At 36.4% G+C, this 24894-nt stretch overlaps 1 pseudogene; it reads left to right on the forward strand.

Moving 5' to 3' along the window:
* The first annotated feature begins 19867 nt into the window (after positions 1-19867).
* On the forward strand, positions 19868-20483 carry LOC129512392 (zinc finger CCHC domain-containing protein 17-like; annotated as a pseudogene).
* The last annotated feature ends 4411 nt before the right edge of the window (positions 20484-24894 follow it).

Below are 24894 nucleotides of genomic sequence, written 5' to 3' on the forward strand. Positions count from 1 at the left end.
ACTGTGAAGGAATTGGAGGCCCATATCAAGCTGTGTGACATGCTTGAATTACAAAGTAACAGAGGGGACTCTAGAGTCATGGCAGAGATATTTATTGCTTAGCAACCCCAGCTGATGTCAAGACTTTTACTAAATGCAGATGGTGAGTAGGACTGTTGAAAATCAAAATTGCATTGCTATAATTCTTTTAAATTGTTTTCAATAAAAAATATTAATTAATTTATCCCTTTATTTGTTTGATTGATTGATATAACAGCTTTTTGGCCAAGCACTAAAGTGGCAATTACAGTTGTTGATCACACTAAAGGGCCATTGAAATATAAAACTTAAGAGAAAAGAACTCCCACAATTTCTCCTGGAAGATAATCATCTATTTTTCTGGATTGATATTCAAGTGCATTTCTCTAATCATTGTTGCTACTCAGAGTCTAGGAGAGTAACAAATGATAGTAGAGTCTTTGAAAGCACACTGAAAATAATGACATATTACTTAAAACTATCATTTATCAAATGCATAATACAGTTCAGACATCATATTTACTATCTCATGTTTGAGGCCTTTCTTTGCAGGAAAAGTAACTGATTATATTCTCATTCATGCTAAGTGGAGTCTCATAGGCTCTTAAGTTAATTTTAAATATGCTGTAGGGAGCCAAATATAAAATATGAAGGATTTCTTTAAGTCAAAAGTATATATCTAGTTTATGTCGCTATAAAAATCATACCTGCTGCTTCCAGGAATTACTACTGTAAAAATATGCTTTACCCATTTCCACATAGCTATATCCAACAATAAAAACTGAAAAGAAGAACTTACTGACATTTTGGATATAGCACCTTAAAATGAAAGCCCAGTATGAGGATAGTATTCCTTTCCCAATCATAAACATGGGCATGTTATTTTTCTAGCTAGCAGGATGCCAACATTAGAAAAACAATAGACAACTCTCTCAGTAGTCCTCCATATGGTACAGGCCAGCAGTAAAGGGAGATATTTCACTCCACAAATTAGCTAGATCTTAATGAACCACAATGCTCAATTAACAAATTATTTATTTAAAAAATTAGGCACAACACAGAGAAAGAAGCAAATAAAAATAAGAACAGATTTTCAGGAGGGTTTTTTTAATCCCTGTCTTTTTTTTTCCCCTTTATTTTCTTTATTTAACTACGTATATGCTTATTTGTTGCTGAGATTTTCAATTTTTTCCTGAGTAACTTTCAGCAGTTTGAGTGTCTTTCAAGGAATTTGTCCATTTAACCTAGGTTAAATAATTGTTGACATACAATTGTTCTCACATTCCTTCGTAATTTTTTTTTACTTCTGTAAGGTCAACCACAACATTCTCTTTACATTCCTGATTTTACTAATTGGAGTCTTCTTTATTTCTTGATTATTTTGCTAAAAGTTTGTCAGTTGTATTGATCTTTTCAAAGAACCAGCTTGTGATTTCACTGATTTTCTCTATTGTTTTCTATTCTTTATTTCATTTATTTTTACTCTAGTTTTCATTTTTTCTTCTTTTTTGTTCTAGATTGTTTTCTTTTTCTATTCTTAGAGTGGAAGATTAAGTTATTAAATCAACATCTTTCTTCTTTTTATTTTACTTTATTAGAGAGGGGGTGGGGGAGGGAAGGAAGGGTAAACAGAAAGGCAGAGAGAGAGAATTCCAGGCAGGTGCCACACCCAGTGCAGAGCCAAAGGTAAGGCTCCATCTCACATCCCTGAGATCATGACTTGAGCCAAAATCAAGAGTCGGATGCCTAACCAAGTGAGCCACCCAGGTGCCCCTTTCTTCTCTTTTAATTTAAGCATCATAGCTACAAATTTCCCTGTGTGCACTATTTTATCTGCATTTCATTAAGTTTCGGTATGTTGTGTTTACAAGATATTTATCTCAAAATATTTTCTAATTTCTCTTCCAATTTCTTTGATCCACTGGTTATATATGTATTTTCACATATTTGTGAATTTAGCAAATTTCTTCTGTTATTGAGTTCCAATTTTATTCTATGTGATCAGAGAACTTACTCTGTATCATTTACATTTAGAGAGATACGGTCTATCCTGGAAAATGTTCTATGTGCACTTGAGAAGAATGTGTATTCTTCTGTTTTTAGATAGAGTGTCATATAGATATCTATTAGGTCTAGCTGGTGTATAGTGTTGTTAAAGTCTTCTGTTTCTTTACTGATCTTCTAACATTTTTATGAAATATTGAAAGTGAGTTTTGAAGTCTTCAGCTATTATTGTTCAACAGTCTATATCTGCTTCCAATTCTGTCAGTTTTGTTTCATATACTATAGGCTCTGATATTAGCATATATGTTTACAGTTATATCTTCCTGATGGCTTGACCCTTTCATTATTACAAAATGTCCTGCTTAGTAATATTTTTTTCCTTAAAGTCTGCTTTGTCTGCTATTACCAGAGCTACTCTCATTCTCTTTTGGTTATTGACTGCAAGGCATGCCTTTTTCCATATTTTTATTTTTTAATGTATTTGTGTCTTTGAATCTAAATGTGTCTTTTATGCGCAGCACAGAGTTAGATCATTTTTTAATTTATTATACTAATTTCTTTCTTTTAGTATGGAGTATTTAACACATTTACATTTAACGCAATTACTAATAAGTTAGGACTTATGTCTGTGATTTTGCTATTTCTATATGTTTTATATCTTGTTCATTCGTTTATTTTTCCAGAACTACATATTTCTGTGTTTTATTTGTATTTTCTATTTAGTGTGACATCACTCTCAAAATTTAATTCTTTAGATATTCTTTCCTTTAGTTATTTGAGCATTTTTAAAATACCTGATCTAAAGCATTTGCCTAATAAGCTCAACATCTGGGCTTCCACAAGGATATTACTATGTATGGGCCATTCTTTCATATTTCTTCATATATCTCAGAACTTTTTGTTCAAATTCAGATGCTTTAAATAGTATAATGTGACAACTTAGGGAATTAAATTATCCCCTGTGCCCAGGGTTTGTTGATGCTGCTGTTTTTTTGCTGCTGTTACTTTCTGCACTAATTCTATAAAGTCTGTATTCTTTGTCATGTCACTAAAATTTCTCCTCAGTTCTCTTAGTTGTGAACTAATGATTGGACAGCCATTTCCTTAAATGCATGGAAACAATAACTCTCCCAATCACTGCTGAGGAGCTATATGTATATTTGAGGCTGTCTTCAACACTCGGCTAGGTAGTTTACAACCCTATCTTAGCCTTTACTTTCTGCATACACAGAGCTTCCAGGTGAGTCAGAGATGAGGGCTACTATAGTCTAAATATTTGTGTACCCCCTCTAAAATTCACATTTTGAAATCCTAACCTCCAAAGTGATCCTATTAGCACTTGGGGTCTTTGAGAGATGATTAGATCACACAGACAGAGCCCTCATGAATGGAACTTGTATTTCTATAAAACCTCTTCTTTTGGGCAGCCTGGGTGGCTCACTGGTTTAGTGCCACCTTCAGCCCGGGGCGTGATCCTGGAGACCCAGGATCGAGTACCACATCAGGCTACCTGCACGGAGTCTGCTTCTCCCTCTGCCTGTGTACCTGCCTCTCTCTTTCTCTCTGTGTGTCTCTCATGAATAAATAAGTAAAATATAAAAAAAAAAAAACCCTCTTCTTTTCTAAGAGAGATCCCTTGCCCCTTCTGTAATGCAAGGACACAGTGAGATGGTGCCATCTATGATGAAGTGGGCCTTCATCAGTCACTGAATCTGTGGGTACCATGATACTGAAATTCCCAGCTTTTAGAACTGTGAGAAGTAGATGTTTGTTGTTTATAAGCCATTTAGTTTATGGTATTTTTATTATAGCAGTCCAAATAAATTAAGACAAGTGTTTAGATCCTTCTCAGGTTTTCTGTTATTGTATATACAGCCCTTGGATATGAGCAGCCCTGAGCATGCAGGTGACCTCCCAGATCCCCAGGAATACGTCAGGTTTTTTCAAAGCCCCCTATGGACATCTCATTTTAAAGATTTTTTAAAGTTATTTAGTTAGCTTATTGTTTGCTCCAATTGTTAACCATCATTTTGGGCAGTCAGAATATTTAACAATTGCCTCTAATTGTTTTTGACAGATGCCCCAGGGAAAAGGCTGTTCTCACTAGGAGAGCTCCAAGTCAGATCAAGTGAAAACAGCTTTGTCAGCAAGAAACATCTGACAGGTAAAATAATGATAATTTTCTGGGAATGGGTCTTTGGAGGAGCTCCAACCTCACTATGCACTTCTAAATGCTGCCAGGCTGTTGGTTTTCACCATGATTATGGGCTATTGTTTTTTAAGGTTACTATAGATCATGACAGGAGGGTATGGGAGTAGGAAAAGTTAAAATTCCATTATAATTACTCTTTTTTTGCAATTCAGCTGCTTTTACAGATTCTGACAAGCCTTAGGTTAATTTCTAGAGTTCTGTAAAAGATTCTGACAATTACTTCCATTGTTCTCATTTTATGGAGAGGAGAATATTCAGAGGTCCTTACTCCACCATTTTTGATGACATATTTTTATTTGGTTTTGATTTGCTTTGTTTTATAATGTTTCATGCACAACATAAAATTATACAAACTTCAGGGTGCCTGGGTGTCTTAGCCAGTTGAGTGTCTGACTCAATTTTGGCTCAGGTCATGATCTCAGGTTGTGATATTGTGCTGGGCTCCACACTCAGGATAGAGTCTGCTTGGGATCCTGCCCCTCCCCCTCCCCCTGCTCAAGCTTTCTCTATATAAAATAAATATAATCTTTTTTAAAAAATTAAACCTCACTTCCATTTGGAGGGTATTACACTGAGTAAAATAAGCCAACAGAGAAAGACAATTATCATATGGTTTCACTCATATGTGGAAACAGCACAGACAGTCATAGGATAAGGGAAGCAAAACTGAATAGGAAGTCATCAGAGAGGGAGAAAAACCATGAGAGACTCTTAACTATAGGAAACAACTGAGAGTTGATGGAGGAGAGGTGGTTAGGGGGATGGGGTAATTTGGTGGTGGGCATTAAGGACAGTATGTGATGTGATGAACACCAGGTGTTATACATAACTAATAAACCATTGCAAACTACATCTAAAACTAAGTATGTACTTTATGTCGGCTAATTGAATTTAAATTTAAAAAATAAACTTCAGTTTACTCTGTTCCTAAGATCTACTCTACAACTAAACAAAAAGAACAATAATAATTGTCACAATAGCTAATACTTATCAAGATCTTATCATGCACCATGCATAATTGTAAATCTTTTATATGTAGTAAGCCTTAAAAGCAGCAATCCAAAAGGTTAAGGTATTTTTAGTATCCTATTTTACAATGTAGAAACCAAAATACAGGTAACTCGCCCATCACCACAGCTGCACTACAAACTAAAAACTGAAGCTTGGAAAAAAATGTCTAAATAAAGTTATCAGACGTCTCTATATACAGTATTCTTTTTCTAGTCTTTTCTTAGAAGACTAATCAAAGGGAGAGGAAGTTTCTTTCATTTAGAAGTTGGTTTGGGCCACTAGTCTCAGATATATCTATAAAAGGAAATTTCCAGACTACCTTTAAGAAAACAGTGCATCAGTAGGACAAAAAGAGCAGTGAATTAGGGCACATCTGGTTACCATGACAATGTGTAGTACCATTTTGTCTACTAATGTATCAATATTTGAAAGTAGCTACAGAATAAGGAGAATACAATTCCTCACCTCTCATGATACTGATTGTTTACTCTCAGATTTTCAGTTTGATGGTTTTAATAACCCTATGACATATAATCTACTCTTTCAGATAATGAAATAGAAACTCTAATAGATTAGGTAATTTATTGAAAATAAAACATTCTGTTTTTGCTATGTGCCATGCAATGTTCCATACACGTTAAATTTATTACTTTCCTCCTCACAACAAACCTGTGAGACAAATATTATTGTATCATTCCCATTTTACAGATGAAAAACCTGAGACAGAGAGAGGTCAAGTAATTTGCCCAAGGTTCCATGGTAGAGCTGAGATTTGAATGCTAGGGATTCTAGCATTCTAGCACATAGCTTGAAATATTACTACAATATAAGATAGTGAGACCACTACTTTGTTACCACAAAATGCCACATATAAAATGTCAATATTAAGCTGTAAAATAAAAATTATAAGCCAAAAATTAGTTTTGTGTCAATATACTCTTTAATCTGATCTTGATTGAGTGATGCACTTGACATTGAAGTTAAGAAAACACTACAGAGACCCAGCAGGCACCATTGAGCTGCTCCATTCACTAGCATATGAACAGAGACACCCGGTGAGGGCAGCAAACCTTGGTGCACTTTACCATAAACTTGGAACTGCTGGATGATGGTGCAACAAATTTCCAGGACAAACTGGCAAGTGGCAAAAGTGTGGCAGGACCCTCCCCCAGGGGATCTGCGTGGGTCTCCACTACAGGGATCTCTGAAATTTAGAGTTTTGAAACCCAGCCATGTGTCTGCAATAAAACACAGGAGTACTATGACACCTGGCAGGTGAACGGCTCAGATGCAGACAGGGTAAAGGTAAGGATATGGCAGAAGCTAGGGACACAAGAGGGGTGATTGTCTGCTCTTATGTGAGGGCTTACTGAAGAGTGACAGTACAAGCTCCCTGATACAGAGAAAATAGAGCTGGACTATGCCATTCCCCTCCATCCCCATCATTGACTACCCTCAGTGAGCAAAACAGCACCACCCAGTAAAAGCCACAGCCACTTACACTAAGCCCCATCCCCCTGTGCCCTGTAGGTTCATCTCCACTAGGGCCAGTGGGCCTGAGAATCAATGCAGCAGGCCCCAGCCCCAGACGACCAGCACAAACTCCCCCTATGCACCAAGTCTATTGATCATAGAGTGCTACAATCAAAGCTTCGGCTCTAGGGGAAATAAGATCTAACTTCCTTTATTTATTTATTATCTATTTTTTGAACCTCTTCTTGACATAGTCATTACTCTAAGGAACAGGAATGCAACAGACTTTCCTAACAAAAAACAACGACCCGGATGAAATGCCAAGACAAAGGGATTCACCCCAAAAGAAAGAACAAGAAGAAGTCATGGCCAGGTATTTAATCAATACAGATATACGTAAGATATCTGAACCAGAATCTAAAGCAATAATCATAAGGACACTAGCTGAGCTTGAGAAAAGCATGGAGGACAGTAGAGAATACCTTACTGCAGAGATAAAAGTACTAAAAACTAGTCAGGCTGAAAAAGATGCTATAACTGAGTGGCAAACCAAATTGGATGTGATAATAATGAGGAGTGATGAAACAGAGGAACAAATCAGTGTTATAGGAGATAAAATTAGGAAAATAATGAAGCTGGAAAAAAGAGGGGAGAAAAGTATTTGATCACAAATGTAGACTTAGGAAACTAAGTAACTCCTTAATGTGTAATAACATTTGTACCGCAGAAGTCCCAGAAGAAGAGAATGAAAAAGGAGCAAGTTTATATGAGGAAATTATAGCTAAAAACTTCCCTAATCTGGGGAAGGAAACAGACATCAAAACCTAAGAAGCACAGAGAACTCCCATTAAATTCAACAAAAGCTAGCCATCACCAAGACATATCATTGTCAAATTCACTAAATACACAGACAAGGAAAGAATCCTGAAAGCAGCAAGGGAAAAAATTCCTTAACCTACAAAGGAAAACAAATCAGGTAGGTCACAGCAGATATACCCACAGAAATCAGCAGGCCAGAAGACAGTGGCAGGAAATATTCAACATGCTGAATAATACATAGCCAAGAATACTTTATCCAGTGAGGCTGTCATTCAGAATAGAAAGAGAAATAAAGAAGGAGATATAGTTTTTCTCAGACAAACAAAAACTATGGGAGTTCATGACTACTAAGCCAGCTCTGCAAGAAATATTAAAGGAGTCTCTGAGTGGGAAAGAAAGACCAAAAACAACAATGACTAGAAAGGAAGAGGAAACATCACCAAAACACCAGCTTTACCATTAACGCGATGGAAATTAATTCATATCTATCAATAATCACTGGGTGTAAATGGACTAAAGGCTCCAATCAAAAGACATAGGATATCAGAATGGATTAAAAAATAAGACCCATCTTTATGCTATCTACAAAACACTCATTTTAGACTTAAGGACATCTCCAGATTGAGAGTGAGGGAATAGAGAACCATCTATCATTGCTAATGGATGCCAAAAGAACGCCAGAGTAGTTATACTTATATCAGACAAACTAGAATTTAAAACAAAAACTGTAACAAGAGATGAAGAAGGACATTATGTCATAATTAAGGGGTCTATCCAATAAGAAAATATAATTATTATAAATATTTGTGCCCCCAACTTGGGAGCACCCAAATATATAAATAAATTAAAAACAAACATAAAGACACTCATTGATAATAATACAATAATAGTAGGGGACTTTAACACCCCACTTATAGCAATGGAAAGATCATCTAATCAGAAAATCAGTAGGGAAACAGTGGCTTTGAATAGCACACTGGACCAAATGGACTTAACAGAGATATTCAGAACTTTTCATCCTAAAGCAGTGGAATACACATTCTTTTCAGGGGAACATGGGACATTCTACAGAAGAGATCACATACTGGATCACAAATCAGCCCTCAACAAAGTACAGAAAATATGAGATCATTCCATGCATATTTTCAGACCACAATGCTATAAAACTTGAAGTCAACAAGAAAAAAATTTGAAAAGACCACAAATACATTGAGGTTAAAAAATATCCTACTAAAGAATAAATGGGTTAAGCAGATAATAAAAGAAGATATTTAAAAAATACATTGAAGCAAACAAAAATCAAAATGTGACAGTCCAAAACCTTTGGGATGTAGTAAAGATGTTCTTAAGAGAGAAGTATATAGCAGTACAGGCATACTTCAAGAAACAAGAAAAATCTCAAATACAAAACCTAAACTTACACCTAAAGAAGGTAGGTAAGGAACAGCAAATAAAGCCTAAAGACATCAGAAAAGAAATAAAAAAGATTAGAACAGAAATAAGTGATAAGAAACAAGCAAACACATAAAACAGTAGAATAGATCAATAAAAATAAGAGCTGGTTCTTCAAAAGAATTAATAAAATTAACAAAACCCTAGCCAGACTTATCAGAAAGAAAAGAAAAAGGACCCAAATAAATAAAATTATGAATGAAAGAGGAGACATCACAACCAACACCACAGATATAAAAACAATTGTAAGAGAATATTATGAAAAATATTATGCCAATGAATTGGGAAATTTGGAAGAAATGGACAAAGTCCTAGAAACATACAAACTACCAAAACTGAAACAGAAAGAAATATAAAATTTGAACAGAGTCATAACTAGCAAAGACATTGAAACAGTAATCAAAAATTTCCCAACAAACAAAAGTCAAGGACAAAATGAGTTTCAAGGGAAATTCAACAAGACATTTAAAGAAAAGTTAATATCTGTTCTTCTGCAACTACTCCAAAATGTAGAAATGGAAGAAAAATGTCCAAACCCATTCTATGAGGCCAGCATTACCTTGATTCCAAACCAAAGTCCCCACTAAAAAGGAGAATTGCAGGCCAATATCCCTGATGAACATGGATACAAAAATTTTCAACCAGATACTAGCAAATTAAATCCAACAGTACATTAAAAGAATTATTCACCATAATCAAGTGGGATTTATTCCTGTGCTTCAGAGGCGATTCAATATTCACAAATCAATCAATTAGATTAATTAAGATTAGTAAAGGAAAGGATAAGAAACATATGATCCTCTCAATAGATTTGGAAAAAACACTTGACAAAGTATAGCATCCATTCTTGATAAAAAACCCTCAACAAAGTAGGGATAGAGGGGACACTTCAACATCATAAAAGCCGTATACAATAGACCCATTGTTAATATCATCCTCAATGAGGAAAAACAGAGCTTTTCCTCTATGGTCAGGATCAACACAAGGATATCCACTCTAACCATTACTGATTAACATAGTACTGGAAGTTTTACCCTTAGCAATCACACAACAGAAAGAAATCAAAGGAAAGAAGTCAAACTTCCACAATTTGCAAATGATTTGATACCCTATGTAGAAAACTCAAAAGGCTCCACCAAAAAATTTACTAAAACCAATGTCTGAATTCAGCAAATTCAGAGGATATAAAATCAGTGTACAGAAATCTGTTGCCTTTCACCAAAAATGAAACAGCAGAAAGAGAAATCAAGGAATCAATCCCATTTACAACTGCACCAAAAACAATAAGATACCCAGGAATAAACTTAATAGAGATAAAAGATCTTTACTCTGAAAACTATAAAACACTTATGAAAGAAGTTAAAGTGGACAGAAGAAATGGGAAAAAATATTCTATGCTTATGGATTGGAAGAACAAACATAGTTAAATGTCTATACTATCCAAAGCCATCCCTATCAAAATACCAATAGCGGGGCACCTGGGTGGCTCAGTCATTTGAGCATCTGCCTTAGACTCAGGTCATGATCCCCGGGTCCTGGAGTTGAGCCCCTCACTGGGTCCCTGCTCAACAGGGGAGTCTGCTTCTCCTTTTCCCTTCAACCACTTGTGTTTTTTTCTCTCTCCCCCTCTCTCTGTCAGATAGGTGAATAAAATCTTTTTTTTTTAAATGCCAATAACATTTTTCATAGAGCAATCCTAATATTTGTATGGAACCACAAAAGATCCCAAATAGCCAAAGGAAACCTGAAAAAGGAAAGCAAAGCTGGAAGCATCACAATTCTGGACTTCAAGATACATTACAAGAACTGTAGTGATTTTATGGTACCAGCACAAAAACAGACACATAGATCAATGGAACAGAATAGAAAATCCAGAAATGGATCCACAGCTAACTGGCCAACTATTCTTTAACAAAGCAGGAAAGAATATCCAAAGGGAAAAAGATAGTCTCTCCATAAATGGTGTTGGGAAACCTGGATAGCAACATGCAGAAGAGTGAAACTGGACCACTTTCTTACACCATACACAAAAATAAATTCAAAATGTACTAAAGATCTAAATGCAACACAGGAAACCAACAGAATCCTAGAGGAGAACACAGGTGACAACCTCTTTGACATCAGCTGTAGCAACATTTTTCTAGATGTCTCCTGAGGCAAGGGAAACAAAAGCAAAAATGAACTATTGGAATTTCATCAAGATAGAAAGCTTCTGCACAGTGAAGGAAACAATCAACAAAACTAAAAGGCAGCCTTTGGAATGGGAGAAGATACTTGCAAATGACATATCTGGTAAAGGGTTAGTACACATAATCTAAAAGAACTTATCAAACTGAACACCCCCCAAAAAAACAAATAATCCAAGTAAGAAATGGGCAGAGATAAAAGTAGACATTTTCCCAAAGAAGACAACCAGATGGCTAAGAGACACATGAGAAGATGCTCAACATCATTCATCATCAGGAAAATACAAATCAAAACCATGATCAGATACCACCTCACACCTTTCAGAATGGCTAAAACTAACAACACAAGAAACAGCAGATATTGCAAAGATACAGAGAAAAGGGAATTCCCTTACATTCTTGGTGGGAATGCAACCTGGTGCAGCCACTCTGGAAAACAGAATGGAGGTTCCTAAAAAGTTAAAAATATAACTACCCTATAATCCAGCAATTGCATTCCTAGGCATTTACCCAAATATATATATTTTTTCAAGTATGTATTCATGTATATATACACACACACATATATTTTCATGTATTCACGTGTATATATATGCACACACATATATATATATATTTAAGAGTTGATATAGATTTTCACAAAAAGAACCATATCCACAAAAGAAAAAGAATATTTCCACATAAAAGGAATTTTATCAAAAAAAGGAATTTTATCATAATCATCTTCCATGATTCCATATGGTCTAGTGCTATGTTCTGTATGATGAGAGCATTTATAAATTGAGGGAAAAGCCAAAAGTTAGATGTAAGCACATTTGCTCCCATAAAGGATTTAAAAATTTGTTAGTGTCACCTGCAAATCTGTTCGAAATGCCCATCTCTTTAGAGAATTAGAGAAGGGATTAGAGAAAAATAAAGAAAGAAGGAAGATGAAGGTAAAATGTGAAATAATCTATTGCCATCACTAATTTAAGACTGGCCAAGTTACTGACAAAGTTGCCTAAGTATTTGAAGAGTCTTAACATGTCAAATAAAATGATGCAGCTGTGAAAGATAGTGTCATCTCCTATGAACTTAATTTGGTTTGGAGGGTGCCTGAATATTGCTGTTCAGGGTACTGGAAAAAAAATAAACATACGTAAAGCTGCATGGAAGGGATCATTCATTGAACCTAAGTAAATAGTTTACTTCACAAAATAGACCTCATCTTTTCACTAACTGATTTTTTACTATGTCTTCTGTTTGCATGGTTTTTTAGTAGTTGGTTATCAGCACATTAAAAAGATGGTATTAGGGATCCCTGGGTGGCGCAGCGGTTTGGCGCTTGCCTTTGGCCCAGGGCGCGATCCTGGAGACCCGGGATCGAATCCCACGTCAGGCTCCCGGTGCATGGAACCTGCTTCTCCCTCTGCCTATGTCTCTGCCTCTCTCTCTCTCACTGTGTGACTATCATAAATAAATAAAAAAAAAAAATTTTAAAAAAAATAAAATAAAATAAAATCTTTAAAAAAAAAAAAGATGGTATTATTCTATTCCATTCTATTTACTTATAATATATGTTCGAAATAACCCACCAGAATATCCCTGAGCAGATTTAAAAGAGAAAAATATATAATCACCTATATGCAGGGAGAAAAAGCTTAGAATTTTCTTCCTGGGGAAGGGTGGAAGCTTAAGTCATATGTTTTTGAAATTATAAAATATCAACTATGACCTACTCTGGTTTTCTTAGCATCTAGTGAGGTTTGGGCATTTAGTACATTTTTGTATTTATTGGTCTTCTTATATTTACTGTGTCCTTATTACACGTATATTTTAACCTATAATCACAAGTCTATATTATATATGTGCCTATAAGCTGTTGCAATGGGTATTTTTAATAAGCCAAATTAATAAATAAAATGTGATTCTTACTTTCGCTGACTCTTCTGATCTATTTTCTCCAATCACAACTTTTATTATTCCTAATATTTTTTTCTTTTTCTTTTTTTTAATTTATGATAGTCACAGAGAGAGAGAGAGGCAGAGACATAGGCAGAGGGAGAAGCAGGCTCCATGCACCGGTAGCCCGACATGGGATTCGATCCTGGGTCTTCAGGATCGGCCCTGGGTCAAAGGCAGGCGCCAAACCGCTGCGCCACCCAGGGATCCCCTGTTATTCCTAATATTAATAATACTTTCTCCCTCGCTCCAAAAAGGCAGTAATAATGTGGATTTTGTATCATATTTTCAAAAATCCAGAAACATAGTGGAAATCAGTGAACAATTCAAATGTAATCATGATGAATAGTTCCTCAAAGCCTAAAAGCTCTTTGGAAACAAGAATGAATTATATGTCAACTTAGAAACAATTATTGTCAGTTTTTCTTTATCTTACAGAAAGGTTTTGAATATAAATCCGAATCTTCTTTGTTTGCTGTTATGAAGATATAGATCTTATCCTCACACACAAGGAATATGGCAATAATATATTTGTAACTCATTGCATATTATTAATCTCTGCTCAAATCTCACCCTTTTCGAGGTAATCTTTCCACTTTAAAATCTCATCATTCATTTATACAGCTCTAGCAATTCATTTATATCACTGTGGTAATAGTTTAGCCTCTATATGCTTATATACATGTTCTTGCATCCTTGTAGATATCATTAGGACTTGGGGCTAAGGGCAAGAGGAGTCTTTTACACTTCTGATATTTATATCTTTCTTTTTTTTTTATTTATGATAGTCACACAGTGAGAGAGAGAGAGGCAGAGACACAGGAAGAGGGAGAAGCAGGCTCCATGCACCGGGAGCCCGACGTGGGACTCGATCCCGGGTCTCCAGGATCGCGCCCTGGGCCAAAGGCAGGCGCCAAACTGCTGCGCCACCCAGGGATCTTTCTTAACACAGTTCCTATGAATTTATTTTATGATTTCTTAATGTAGAGCCAGAATTTTTTCTAAGTTACTAGAGCACTTTTATGACTTTAATTTTTTTGGTTCTTCCTCTACTTCGCCTAGAAGGCAGAAGCTAATATAGCTAATAGCTAATATTTCCCTAAAGGTAAGCACCCCATATCTGGGAGCTGATTAATCTGAGTGGCCTATATGGAGATATTGAACTGACTCAGTGAGACAGTTTCCATAAACAAAGCAGCCTCACTTCTGTTTCGTCAGAAGTACTGTCATTGGGGTGGAAGGGGGTGGTGAGCAATGGAACATTGGTCATTGCTGGTGAAGGACCCCTAAGTTATATACTCAGGTGCCTTCAGCTAGACAGCAGCCAAAGGGGAGAGGAGTTGCAAAAATTGAGATAATAATGTCAGTCATTATTATCTTTGCAACTACTCTCAAAATCATGAATATTTAAAATAATTCATATTTATCAAATCCATATTCCAAATCATATTTAAAAAATCAGTTTTTCTCTCCTCCCTGACAGTTCGAATGTTTTTGTAATGTAAACTCCATATGCATAAAAATAATGTCAGTAAAGTTCCACAGCACAGTAAACTGCATTTAATAGTACATTTTCTGTTAATTTCCATTTTTAAAAAATGGATTATTTTTATGAATTCTATCACCTAAAATGTGTATATAAGAGAATAAAAGTTGAAAAGAACTTATTTATGGCTTGAACATGAGGGGGTCTCAGAGGCGAGCCACATGCACAAGGGATGACAGCCTTGAGGCCTCACATGGCAAAGGAGATTTGTTTCAAGTCAGTTCTTAAAGTGGCCACACACAGACACAGAGAACACTGGCATTTGGACATTTACCTCTAGGCAAGATGAATCTAAGGCATATCCTCTAGAATATTTAAAGTACAGATGGTCATGGTAGAAATTGGCTCAGGCCTGAAAATAGGATTTAATTGACAGCCTTTAAGTTTGTCAACACTCATACTTCCTTGTCCATCTCACAGAGGGAATTCCGATAGCCAGGCAGGCCTTAAGCACTTAGCCAGAATTTCAAGCACTTCTAGTCAGAGAAATTCAATAAGAACAGAGAAAAAAACCTCCACATATCTTGTTGTATCTACCTAAATGGAATTCTGTTTGTCACAAGATTTCACTCAGGTACCTGCTTCCCTTCTTAATGTCTCACAATTGAACATGAAGAAGGGTGTCTGGATGGCCCAGTTGGTTAAACATTTGCCTTCGGCTCAAGTCATGGTTTCAAGGTCCTGGCAAGGAGCCCCACATCAGGCTTCCTGCTCAGTAGGGAGTCGGCTTCTCCTTCTCCCTCTGCTTTTCCCCACAGCTTGTGCTCTCTGTGTCTCAAATAAACAAATCAAATCTCTTAAAAAACTAAACATAAGGAAGAATAATAACCACTATTTGAAGAGAGCTTTTAACTCAAGAAAGAGCCTAAACTAATAAAGGAACAAATGAAGTAATGGAGAGAAGGTGGGTGAGAAAAATAATCTATCCACAAAACAAGAACAAGTTGCTGTGCTGTATAATTAATTACCACAAACAGATGACTTAAAACAGTACAAATTAATTATCTTACAGTATATCTGCTCAGGTTCTTGCAAGGCTGCAGTCAGGTTTTAGCCTGGTCTGGAGTCTCATTTGAAGCTTAGACTCCTCTTCCAAACCAGCTGGTTGGTGAAAGAATTCACTTCCTGGTGGTTATAGGACTGAGCAAGATCCCTGATTTTTTTTGCCAGCCATAGGCCAGGAACTATTCTCATTTCCTAGAGAGCACCCAACAGTTCCTTGTCAGGTGGCCCCCCTCACCTGTTTTTAACACAAATGGTATTAGACCAGTAGAAATTCAGATCTCTGACTACTATCACTGGGCAATGGGCTTCCTTTGAAGGACTTATCTGATTACCTCAAGCCTACCCACTACAATCTTCTTTTTAATTAAGTCAAAGTCTACTGATCAATAACTTAATTGTGCATCCTTTCTTTCATGCAATGTAATATAGTCAAGAAAACAATATACATGGCAGCCTGGGTGGCTCAGCAGTTTAGCGCCACCTTCAGCCCAGGGCCTGATCCTGGAGACCCTCGATTGAGTCCCACATCAGGCTCCCTGCATGGAGCCTGCTTCTCCCTCTGCCTGTGTCTCTGCCTCTCTCTCTCTCTCTCTCTCTCTCTCTCTCTCTCTCTCTCTCTCTCATAAATAAATAAAATCTTAAGAAATATGTATACCACCATAGTCGTAGTTTTCTTCCACACTCAAGAGGAGTTAATTATTTAAGGTGTACATGTAAGAAGCCAGGAATTTTGGAGGCCACCTTAGAAATCTGCACATCACACTTTGGAAAAGAAAAATATCAGGAAACAAGAAAAAACTCTTTATCACAAAATACAGCTGCTGAAAAAATTTCAATAGAAACTTTGAAAGACAATGTTAAGGAAATATAATGAATAAAGAGAGAGAAAGATAAAGAACAAAGAAAACTATGAGCAAAAATTAAGAAATTTAGAGGTATTATATAGAAGATTTAATATTCAACAAATCAGTTTTATAGAGAATAAGGAAAATTCAAAGGAAGAGAGTATTAAAGAAAGAAATCAAAAAAAATTTTCCTGAAATAAAGAATATACATTGCTAATTGACAAAGCCTTCCAATACTCAGAAAAAAAGGAATAAAAACAGATCCATACCAGAGCACACATTATAAAATTTTAGTATAAGAAATAGAAAATTCTAAAGTCTCTAGAAATTTAAATGTGGTAAGTCATGAACAAAAGAGCAAAACTCTCACAAGCATCACTAAGTGTTATGTGACTTTGGAGAAAGTACTTTAAAATTATGAGGGAAAGGGGATCCCTGGGTGGCGCAGTGGTTTGGCGCCTGCCTTTGGCCCAGGGCGCGATCCTGGAGACCCGGGATCGAATCCCACATCGGGCTTCCGGTGCATGGAGCCTGCTTCTCCCTCTGCCTGTGTCTCTGCCTCTCTCTCTCTGTGACTATCATAAAAAAAAAAATTAAAATTAAAAAAAAAAATTATGAGGGAAAATGCTTTTCAAAGTGATTCTCTACCCAGCCAAACTCTCATCACTTGTGAGGATAGAGGAACATCAGGCATTTTCATATATGCCTCCCATGACACCTTTCTTGAGAAGTTCTGAAAAACATCCTTCAGCAAATTCATGAGTAAATCAATAAAGAGAAAGATGGGATTCAGGAAATATAGGATCAAATCAGAAAACAATGAAGAGAGACCTCAATGTGACAGCTTTGTAACTGCTGGAAACAGTCTAGATTATGGGGAATAAACAGAGAGCTACAAAGGGAAAGGTATAAATTAAAAATATTGAGACAGCAAACTGGACATGTGGTAAGTAGACAATTATTATACAATACAAAAACCTCACAAGCGAGGGTTTGCCACATGGCGTGTTACTTTAACTCCAGTGATGTATTTGCATAAACATTGATAAAAGCAATTGATCTTTGATTTAATTTCAGTGTTTGAATGGATAAAATTGAGAGAAATGGAGGAGTGATGGGGAGGTTTAAAAAGCTAAATTTTCATTTTTATTATAGGAAATCAAATAGTAGAATCTAAAAGTTCTCAATCCAAAAAATATTCTGAGAAACATACAATATAGAGGTGCCTGGGTGACTCAGTTGGTTAAGCATCTGCCTTCGGGTTAGGTCATGATGCCAGGGTCCTGGGATTGAGCCCTGCAGGGCTCCCTGCTTAGCTGTGAGTCTGCTTCTCTCACTGTCCCTCCCCCTTACTCATACTCACTCTCTCTATCTCTCTCTCAAATATATAAATATTTTTTAAGAACATAATTTGGAAAAATATCAGAAGAATCAGCTGAGTTAAAACTTTGCTTCTAGGAAAGGGAACAGGATGGGATCTATTCATGATTAGCTTCCTGTTATATTGGATTTGTTCTAATAAAGTGCTATTATATTTTTTGACTTTAATCATATAGAAGCATCTTTTGCAGCTGTTTGTTGGGTCATAATTGAATTTCGATATTCTTCTGGAAATAATACTACTGCAATATTTTGTTAAATAAACACAGAAAGCTTATCTTTTACATGTAGAATTTTACCCTCATATAGGATTTACCCACCCACACAACTAACCAGTTGAAACTTCTGGTTTTCTGGCTTTTTCTGGTGATAATTATTGTCTGCATATATTTTTATTAACTATATTAAATAAAGCCTACGTTTGTAGCATTTGGGAGGTATTAAAGCATTTTCACTTTTATGATGTTAATTATCCTTCCAATTACTCTGTGATAAAGGCAGGGTAAATATTCATTAAATACTAATTATTAATATTAAATATTCGTTCTATTTTATAGATTAAAACTGAGGTTCATAGAGTTAAGTATATACTCAGAATCATGTTTTTTTTCTTAGAAACAATATCCTAACATTAGTATAGTATATTGTTCATCACACTACACTTTTTCCTGTATGTTAGGATATAACACTTTTTTTTACTTTTAATTTCCAGACTCAGTGCCATCTTGATAATCATGGCATTTTGTTTATCTGCCATTTTTATTTCAAAGTTACCACTATATACCTCCACCCAATGTCATTGTGAAAGGCAATTTCCTTGTTTTTATATAATCATAGGTAGGAAATATGTTTCAAAATATACATATATATATATATACTTATAATGCATCTACAATTTTACTTCTACTTTGTCCCAAAAAAGTGCATGAATCTATATTTACTCTACAGAGTTGCTAAATATATTAGAATATATGCCATTCTTAAAAGAAATGCATACACCAAAAAGCATCCACATCTGAAAAAATCAGGAAAATAGGAGGCAAGCATTAACTAATTGGACACTCTTTCAGTCCTTCCATGCTCCATTTCATAATACTCTACACCTCTCATCCTGTTCTAAGGATATTATGAGAGACTGGTACTAAGAACTGTTGGTTCTACCCTTAGAGGGCTGCTAAATAAAAGATTTCCCTTGGAGTCATTTGAAAAATGAACCCAGACAGGAGATAAGAAAGAGGAGAGGTGAAAGTAGATTACAGTAGGGGAGAGAAAAGATAACTCCAGCAGAAAGGAAAAGTAGTTCACTCCTTCTCAGGCAAAATCAGTGATAGTTTGGGATGGTCATAAAGGCATCCTAGCATCACACAGGCAGCCAAACAGCAAGTATATAGTGGTTCCAAGATGGATCCCAGAAGAACAATTCCATTTATCACATGAGAACTTCAGGGAGCCAAAACATCACAAAAATCTGTACAGGAAGATACTCCACATCCTTAGGCATATAAACTACTTTTCAAATACAAAATACATATATATAACCCAAATTTGGCACCACAGAGGAAATGGGCTTGCCAATTTCATAAAGAACAGGTGAATTGATGTTGTTTTACTTTAATTAAATGTATTTAATATAACTCTGGCAATAATTCCTGTCCAGTGTCTCAGCTATTTCCAGTAGTGCCAAGAAAAATGAAATATGCCAACACAGCCCTATTATATAAAGTTAGTTACTTAGAAAATAGTTGCAAACAGCAACAACAAACTGCAATGAAACAATTGCTATTTAGAAAATTTTGTTCATCTGCCTGTTTAACAAACATTTATTGAGTCCTGCCAAGTTGCCAAATAAAAGTGTCAAATAAGGCCTGATTTGGGCGGTTCACACAATGCTGTGGCCAGGAGACTGAGAGATGACACAGAGACACTTGAATTACCTTTAGTGGAAGAGAAATAGAGGAGCCATAGAACATTAAGGATGAATTCAGAAAGACCTAAGACCATGGAGGTCTTGCATGCTTTCCACACTATTTCCCAACAAAGATTGTTGTGGTGACATACTGAGAAGCTTTTATCAAAATTCCAGGCTGGCAGAAGCAAGGTCTGGGCAACCGAACCCACATGTCATCCTGTCTCATGGATAAGCCCTCTGAGATAGTAGGTGTCAGAAAAAAGGTGTAGGTGAAGCTTATTGGCTGATGGGTGAAAAATAATAGGATAGAAGTATCCATCTCCATGAAAGTTGTCAACCAAGAGACTAAGAGAGACCTTGACCCCAACAACATTATCACTGAGCAAGAAGAGAGGCGGAGGCAGTCCTTTCATGATTATACTGGGCAGATAACTCTCAAGGCTGTCCTGTACGTCACCTGCAAGAAGTGCAGCTATGAAGACCGCTTTGCAAAGGATTGTTGGATTGTTTTATGAAACCAGGAGGAACTAAATATTCTCTGATGCCTGCTGAGGAAGAGCAGAAGGAAGAGGTAAAGTCAGCAGAATTTGAGAAGCCTGACCCTATGAGGAATTCTTCTAGAAAAAGAAAGAAGCTCCTTAGGTTCCTTCACTCAATGAAACCTGCCCTGTTTAGAGAATAACAGAGATGGACTCCTGTTGCTGTTGCTGCTGCTAGAAAAGAAGAAAAAGAAATAAAGGAGAAAAGAAGAAGAAGAAGAAGAAGAAGAAGAAGAAGAAGAAGAAGAAGAAGAAGAAGAAGAAGGAAGAAGAAGAAGAAGAAGAAGAAGAAGAAGAAAGAAGAAGAAGAAGAAGAAGAAGAAGAAGAAGAAGAAGAAGAAGAAGAAGAAGAAGAAGAAGAAGAAGGAGGAGGAGGAGGAGGAGGAGGAAGAGGAACAGTAGCAGAAGCAATGGCAGCACAAGGAGTGAGGGTGATAAGAGTACGGGGGGCTTGAGAGAAGAAAGAACCAGAAGATTTGTGCCTTGAAGCCCTGGTTCCTGGAAAGACTCGGTGGAAAGAATATAGTCTCCTATCACACTCATTTCTCTCCCATGGGAGATGGCTTCTCCTCATGCTACAGGTGGGTTTGGGAATTGGATGTCAAAGCATATGTCTGAATGAGTTAACTTATCATTGCTGATCTCTTTGCAGATGACCCTTGCAGCTCACCTGTTCATTTACCCAACTTCTTTCATCCAGCAGGAGGTCCTATTACCCTCTCCAGCTGCCACTGGCAGAGCCAAATTCTTATACAGGAGTTCAGGCTAGAGACACAGGTACTGCTGTGCAGGCAAGTCTGACTGTCGTTGGAGGACAGTGATTGGCCCCTCTCTGTTGGGCCAGCCGTGGGCCAACTGGTGAGTGATCTCTGCAGCCTCTAACACAGAGGGAGGCCTGCAGTATGAGGGAGAACATGGTAAGAGGCAGTGCCTACTTTTTACATTCCCCCTAACATGACTCTACTGTGTGCTAGAACTGACAGCTAAAAAATCATTATGTGCAGTGACTGAGCTTGTAGGTGACATTATGCCAGACTACTGAACCAGGTAGCTCAAGTCAAGATTATTGCATTACTTTGTATTTAGTCCTATATAAGTAGACCGGTTCCACTTCAGGTCTCTGCTTAAATTCCTGGCATTACAAGGGTGGGTAGGCGGGGGGAATGCCAAAGAAAGGCATAATGCCTGCCTTCAAGAATTTTTTAATGAAGAAAGGATCATAATTTTTTTTTTAAATGTAGTGAGATGAAGCATGAAAGAAGGTGGTATTTGGTGTGAAGGCAGCTGAACAGGGCTTCTGTTTTAGGGTTGGACCATGGAAGTCATCCTAGTGGAATTTGCCTTGAGCTGGATTTTGAAGGTAGAGTGAAAGTTTGATTGCAAATTGGGTGGAAAAAAAAGCAGGATGAACAATTTGCTAAGATTATGTTTTGTGTACATAACAAAAAGTCAGCTAGCATAGCATAGCTTAAACCTAGAGGATTTTTTCCCATAATAAATATTCCTTGCTTGGGAACCTTAAGGCTGGTCCAGCTGCTCAAGGAGTGGATGAAGAATTCAAATTCAGCTTGGCTTCTTTCTCTACTAATTTTAGTAGGTGGCTTTGTTCTCTTGGGCACAAGATAGCTGTTTTATCTCCAGGCATCATGTATACATATCAGTCAGAAATAAGGGAAGAAAGGTAGGTGAAGGTGTACCTTTTATTAGGAGAATGATAACTTTTCTAGAGGTCTTAGTGAGTAGGCTTTAGCTGTTTTATTATGTGCCAAAACTTGATCACATGGCTACCCCTACAGGCACAGGAGTCTAGGAAGATAAGTATTTTAAACTTGGCATATTGCCTCCCTCCTCCCACCAAAAGAAAAAATAATAATAAGGTTATGCTAGTAAGAAGGAGAAAATAGATGTTATATAGGAAACTACCACCAGGATTTCTACTTTTGAGAGGATAAAGTAGTTGTATTTTTCCCTATTCTACCTACTAAGTAAAACTCAAAACCTTGGACACTATATAAAACGTGTGTTTTCTTGCCACGATGAAATCTAACTAGAAACCAATAAAATTAGGATAGCAAGAAAATATGAAAACACTTGGAAATTCTGGAAAACTAAATCAATATTATTCAATATCCATTTTGCTTTTAAATTATGTATCAAGGAGAGTAGTCTCCATACTAGAAAATAGGAGAAAAATCAACAGTAATGAACTAAATCCCAACATACACAAGAAGATAGTAGAATATTTCTAGTAGGTCGTTAAGTGTCCCAGAGTATGACTGATAAGTGGTTGGGTAGATGGATATCCCTTCACATTGTACTATTATCTTGTGCTTGTATTTCTTTTCTGCCCAGTTGTTTATAAGCTCTCTGGAAGAACAGCACTAAGGAGAAATTTTGTCTCTTTCTTCTTTATACCAAATATCTTGAACACAGTGACCACTCAAAATTTATAATTGAGGGCCACTGGGTGGCTCAGTGGTTGGGTGTCTGCCTTCGGCTCAGGTCATGATCCCCAGGGCCTGGGATCAAGTCCCACAGCAGGCTCCCTCTGCCTGTGTCTCTGCGTCTCTATGTGTGTCTCTCATGAATAAATAAATAAAATCTTTTTTAAAAAACTATAATTGAGTTGAATAATTGATTAATTAATCCATTGATCACTTGAATGAATTAGTTTCTAGCCATAGAGAATTCATTTATGAATAAACCAATTCAAGTTGATGAACCAATTACCTTTAAAACACTGCCAAGTTTCATAAATTACTTTACTCTTGGTCAAAATCTTTTCATAAAGGACACATGTGTGAAATGAATGAGAAATAAAATCCAAGCAAAAGAAGCCAATAAATGTGCCAAACACAAGCATTTATAATCAAACTTTCAGCTTTCTGACAGTAGGATCAGACATACACACACACACACAAATATGGTCAAACAAATTTTATTATTTAGAAAAAGGATAATACTGTCCTCAGATTTCCTAGGAATGAATCTAATTATAACTGCCAAATGAAAGTGCATATTCAGGCTATGATCATGGAAGCATATGGTTAGATCACAGGAAGTGACGGTAGGCTCTACTAGTCAGAGCACATGTGAAACATAATGATCACTTTTGGCACATCATTTAAAGACATATACTAATAAACTCTAGCATGTTTTAGGGGAATGTGAGTTAAATGGTAAAAGGTCCTGAACTATATCATTCAAGCAATGGATTGAGAGAATTAGTGAGACAAGAAATCCATTAAAAGACATATGAATTATCTAAATATTTTAAGGGCATTCATGCAAATGAGGGGAAATATTCTGGAGGAGTTGAATTCATAACGACATAGTAGGGAGACATACCATTAGTTTCAATATCAGTAAGAGGTCCTAATGGCTATAATATCTCAATATCAGTCATGCTTCCCATAAGAAGTGACCACCCATTACAGACAAGTTAACGAAACCCCAGGTAAGCATTAGCCAAGAATGTTAAGAAATTTCTAGAGGAGCAGGAGATTGACATCAGGTCATTTTAATACTCAAATTCCTCAGCTTACGGTATAAATTACTGGTAGATTTTCATCAATTCTACAGTATTATTTTACTCAATTCTATTTGCCAGTGATAACTTACATTTAACCTACTTTAAGACTAAAGTCTGTAACTTTAAAATGACGAAAATTAATTGGGTCACCCAAGATTCAAACCTAAGACCTGGGCTTCATAAAAACAGTGTTTCAAATAACTCAAGCAGTAAGGCTTGTATTTAAATGGTGTCATGTTTCTTATACAAGACTTATTGGCATCTATGGCTCTCATGCATAATCCTGGCTTATTTTTGTTTAGGGAAGGTATAATTGTCATTGATAGTATTTTTTAGGCAAAAAAATATTCAAAGATGTATGGTTCTATCTAAGACAGTTCAATTTTAAAAACATAAAAATGATAATGGTATACAAATGTATTAAGATGGAAGGTGTGTCTCTTCAGATAATTCTTAGAATTTATATGATAAATTATAAAATAGAAGATGACTCCATTTTTATATAGCTTGTACTCAACAGTCAAAATGTACTTGCCTTCATTTTAAAAATTAGGTGTTTTGGGGATCCCTGGGTGGCGCAGCGGTTTGGCGCCTGCCTTTGGCCCAGGGCGCGATCCTGACGACCCGGGATCGAGTCCCACGTCGGGCTCCCGATGCATGGAGCCTGCTTCTCTCTCTCCTCTCTCTCTCTCTGTGACTATCATAAATAAAAATAAAAAGATTTAAAAAAAAATTAGGTGTTTTGAGAAAAGTAATTATACTTGTAACTATGAATAGTAATATAACCTGAAGTTCTGGAGTTTTAACAACAGCAGCAAAAAACATGAGTCTGGAATATCCAGGACTCAATATCTGGCACCTAACAGAGCAACTCTAAATACTATATAAACACTGGTAAAATGTGGGCATTTGGGTAGCTCAGTGGTTGAATCTGCCTTTGGCTCAGGTGGTGGTTCCGAGGTCTTGGGATCAGTCCCACATCAGGCTCTCCACAGGGAGCCTGCTTCTCTCTCTGCCTATTC

Source organism: Nyctereutes procyonoides, unplaced genomic scaffold (assembly GCF_905146905.1).
Source record: "Nyctereutes procyonoides isolate TBG_1078 unplaced genomic scaffold, NYPRO_anot_genome, whole genome shotgun sequence".
Lineage (NCBI taxonomy): Eukaryota > Metazoa > Chordata > Mammalia > Carnivora > Canidae > Nyctereutes > Nyctereutes procyonoides.